This window comes from Sinocyclocheilus anshuiensis, unplaced genomic scaffold, assembly GCF_001515605.1.
Source record: "Sinocyclocheilus anshuiensis isolate Anshui unplaced genomic scaffold, SAMN03320099.WGS_v1.1 scaffold831, whole genome shotgun sequence".
Taxonomy (NCBI): domain Eukaryota; kingdom Metazoa; phylum Chordata; class Actinopteri; order Cypriniformes; family Cyprinidae; genus Sinocyclocheilus; species Sinocyclocheilus anshuiensis.
This window is the reverse complement of record NW_015542380.1, coordinates 424,200-428,872: the sequence shown is the minus strand read 5'-3', so window position 1 is coordinate 428,872 and position 4,673 is coordinate 424,200. Positions and strand designations below refer to the sequence as shown.

The 4,673-nt window shown below is 34.2% G+C and overlaps 1 protein-coding gene across 1 annotated transcript in view; it reads right to left on the bottom strand.

The window, feature by feature from the left end:
• LOC107692562 (glutamate receptor ionotropic, NMDA 2D-like) overlaps nucleotides 1-4,673 on the bottom strand; it is a 74,773-nt gene that overhangs the window by 1,050 nt on the left and 69,050 nt on the right. The gene's annotated exons all lie outside the window — the stretch shown is intronic.

Here is a 4,673-nt window from a genome sequence, read left to right as displayed (position 1 = left end):
CACACACACACACACACACACACACACACACACACAAATCAACTAAATTATTTTATTTTGAACTCTATATAAGAATCCTTACTTTTTTTTCATGGTTTCCACAAAAATATTGCACACCACAACTTTTTCAACAATGAAAATGTTAAGAAATGTTTCTTGTGCACCAAATCAGCATATTAGAATGATTTCTAAAGGATCAAGTGACATTGAAGACTGTAGTAATGCTGCTGAAAATTCAGTTTTGCCATCACAGGAATAAATTAAATTTTTGAAATAAAATAGAAAATAAAATTTTAAATTGTAATAATATCAATGTTATAATAATACTGTAATGACATTCACATTAAAACTGTTTTACTGAATTTTTGATCAAATAAATGCAGCCTTTAAGAACATAGACTTATTTCAATAACATTTTAGAAATCTTACTGACCCCCAACAAAAGTAAAGCACAATCGTTTTAATTTGAAAAATAAATAGACAAGGTTCATGTCACCCAAAATGCTTGCGTATAAAAACAATATACGATAGACAGATCAATTATTATAAACTAAAATATAAAAATAAAATAAAAATGGCTCAAGGGTTCACTTGTCATTTTTCTAGTTTAATAACATACAGTATTGTGTGAGGATCTGAACCTATAGGTCACCTTGCACACTATACAAAAAATAAATAAATAAATAAAATATACCTCTAGACTAACACATCCCACACAAATACAAAAAGTTTTCATGTCTTATCTTGCCTAGAGCAAAAGTGAGTCTGAAGTACCCCTGGTGCCCCCTGAAAACAAATAGGTGCATGATGCTCCTGCACACAGGTGGCTATCTGTAGCTCTCACAGCTGCATCTGAAACCAGGTCACAGTGTATGTGAGACAGAGAGGAGGCAGACAAGATGGCCGTCAGACACTGACATTAAAAGAGGGAGGAAGACCAGAGGGAAGGGCGACAGTGAGGGGTCTGGCCACAGTGCTGTTATATTGGGACGAGGGTGCAAGGAGCAGTGTTAGGACATAACACTAACCCACTAACATCCAGAGAACAGGAGTGAGACAGAGTCCAGGAGGTGATGTGAAGGGAAGGAGAGGATGAGCGGAAGAGGGAGGGAACGGGGGAGCGAGTAAAAGGTTGAAGGTCTAATTATGTAAAATGTAGGTTATTAGTCTCCTGATGGGGACACTGTGAGAAAATTAATTAACAATTATAATTAGCAAGATTGTTAGAGAGCAAAACGGTGTCATTGGACAGGTATGTGTATGGAGACTTATGGGTGTGTGTGTCGCTGTCATTGAGAGGGAGGGTGTGTAGGTCAGCGTGTTTTATATCTTAATTTCAGATAAAGGCACATGCTGCAGCAGAGCTTTCAGAGCTTCAGTGTCTAATGTCTGCAGTGATAAATCAATGCCAGCTTCATGTCTCTGGTCATGCTGTAATAGCATCATAATGCAGAATATAGATTGGCTTTACAAAGTGAAGGGCCTGTGCACTTATATAGTCATCTATATTGTTATGTGGAGAGGAGAAATTCTTGCAGGGAAAGTTCCCTAAAATGAACATTCACTTATTTATTGATCCTCATGTCGTACAAAACCTGTGTGGCTTGAAAATCTGCGGAATACAAATTAAGTATTTTGAGAAATTGTACTGGTCACTCTTTTCCATGCATTTACAATGAATGCACCAACAGAGTATCATAGTATCATAAAAGAGAGCCATATAACTAATTTCCTTTATTCCAAATCATCTAAAAACAATATAATAAGCTTTGTGTGTGGAACAGTCCAAAACTTTAGACCGAAATATTTGTTCTAGTGCAACTTAGTGCATTATATGAACAAATCTTTCTTGAGTTAGATATTGTCAATTAATCAGTTGATCCAGTTCATAAAAGCTGCCTGAATGATTCATTCACGGATCAAACTGATTAATCTCACTGGGGATCGCAGCAGTTAACTATGAGAGCTTGTTTCTGCCAAAGAATAAATGTGACCCTGGACCACAAAACCAGTCATAAGGGTCAATTTTGTGAAATTGAGATTTATACATAATCTGAAAGCTGAATAAATAAGCTTTCCATTGATGTATGGTTTGTTAGGACAGGACAATATTTGGCTGAGATACAACTATTTGAAAATCTGAGGGTGCAAAAAAATCAAAATATTGAGAAAATCACCTTTAAAGTTGTCCAAATGAAGTTCTTAGCGATGCATATTACTAATCAAAAATTCAGTTTTAATATATTTACAGTAGGAAATGTACAAAATATCTTCATGGAACATGATCTTTACTTAATATCCTAATAATTTTTGTCATAAAAGAAAAATCAATAATTTTGACCCATACAATGTATTTTTGGCTATTGCTACAAATATACCCCAGCGACTAAAGACTGGTTTTGTGTAACTTTTTATCTCACAATTCAAACTTTTTTTCTAAGAAATTGCAAGAAAAAAGTCAGAAATGCGAGATACAATCGAAGTAAGTCAGAATTTATCAAGTGTCCGAAACAAGCTTCCATATAACAGCTTATTGGAGGAGAATACTATCAGTGAATAAGTTACAGTATGTTCCTCAAACAATGCTTGCATATTAATTCAGAAAACTGTGAATATAGTGCACAAGCACAAGTGATACTTCTATGACGTGTCCTTCTTTAAGCTTAAAGAAACCATCATAGAAGTTCTAATGGTTTCCACTACCAATACCATTACAAACCTTACAAACCATCAACTGCTAACCATTAAAATCATTATCTAATGGTTTCCAGTAGCACTGTTGCCAAGTTTGTGGTTTTTAAGTGGAATTGGGCTACTTGTTTTTTTTTCATGCGATTTAAAGTTTGACATATTGCATAAATTGAAATTCACTAGAATGTGCGTATTAAAATATTTTACATTCTACTAATAATAAAACACATTACACATACTGTTTATGATTTCTACTAGTCATTTTCAAATTGAAATTGTGTACAATGCATAACAGCAACTACAGTATAAAATATGTATTTTATGTATGGGAATGGCATATGTTGAGTTTTAATATTTGGATAGGGTCTTTGGGCTTGTTTTGGGCTATTTTTGATTGGCCCTTGGGCTGGTTTTTGTTACACAGATCTGGCAACTGTCCAGTGGTGTGTTTTGGGCCATATTCCATTAGGATTTAGTAGTTTTAGCATGCCATGAATAGAAGGAAACAAATTATCTCTAGAGACCCACAGGGACGATTACAGTTTCTATTAAAACCAATACGATTCCCATTATAACAGTTTAAACCATTACAAATTCTTTGAGGGTTTCTATAGTTTTTTTTCCAGCAGAGAAAAAATAGTGACAATTTTTTTATTGTGTGTGTGTGTGTGTTTTACACAATACTGATTTGGAAGGACATGAGAGTAAATGATGACAGAATTTTTATTTTTGGGTGGGTTAATTCTAGAAGATTCATTGCATTACTGGGCTTCTGTAGAGTAACAAGACATCTATAAAAATGAAGAATAAAAGGACAAACTAGTCAACAAATGATTTGTGCAGACAGAATGAAAAGGTGATGGGAAAAGAGGACAAAACCATTTTCACCTCTAAACACGTGAACAGCATATCTGTTGGTTTGCAGTGCCAAAGTATGGCAGGCTTTCAGTATCATGTTACAAATGTGGCCATGAGGCAAATCACAGATATGCATCATGTTTAGCCTTTTCACACCTGTCATCTTTAAAGGGGAGCTTTTTTTATCATCACCTTGCTAGAACAAACATCCAAACAATGTCAAATAATAAGAAAGACACAAAACTTCTAATGGATTTCTCCCCTGAGAGGCGTTTATACTGTAGACAATCACAGAAACAGCACTCTTACTAATTACGCATTTTTTCTTTGCCATCGAAAATAGCTGCAAACAAATACAGATTTGAGTTTAAAGATTTCACAATTTTTTTTTTATTTTTGATGGGCAAAAACCTGTATATATCATACATGTTCAATATTTTGTGCTGTTATTTTTTTTTAAACATTGTTTTAATTTATCATGCATCTCCTAGCAACAATGCACATTTCAACATTCTGCATTGTTGTTTTTGGAATGATTGAAAAGTCTGTGTGTGATAATCAGTCGTGTAGTGTATGGTGTCCAGTTTTCCCTGTAAATTACTCTGTAAAGACAACATTTTTTTTATAACTACTGTATCAAAAAATCTGTTCAGTTTAAAAAAATTCTGTAGTGTTTTCACCATTTCCTTTTAACATAGTCCGCTTTAAGAAGTGAATGAAAATGACTATGCAAATTTATACACTGAGCGTGTTGAAAAAACTGTAAATGGCATCTTCTGGCGAGATGCAGGAATTCATTCTGTGCGACCCACACAGTGCATATATTCTCTAGCAGACAGCTGTTGAATACAGTACATGGATTGCACACTTGTTACTAAGTTGCATTATGGGATTGAATGAGTGCACTTGATAATGTTCATTATGGTTTCTGACATCACTACAAATGGCTGTTCCTTCAAATAGTGCACTAAATAAAGTTATAGGAAGCGATTTCAAACACAGCAAGTGTTTTCTGAACAAATCTGTTGAGTGAATAATTAAATGAATCACTTATAAATTCAGTTTAATAATAGCAGATTTCTCTTATATTGTGTTCAATTCACACACACACACACACACACACA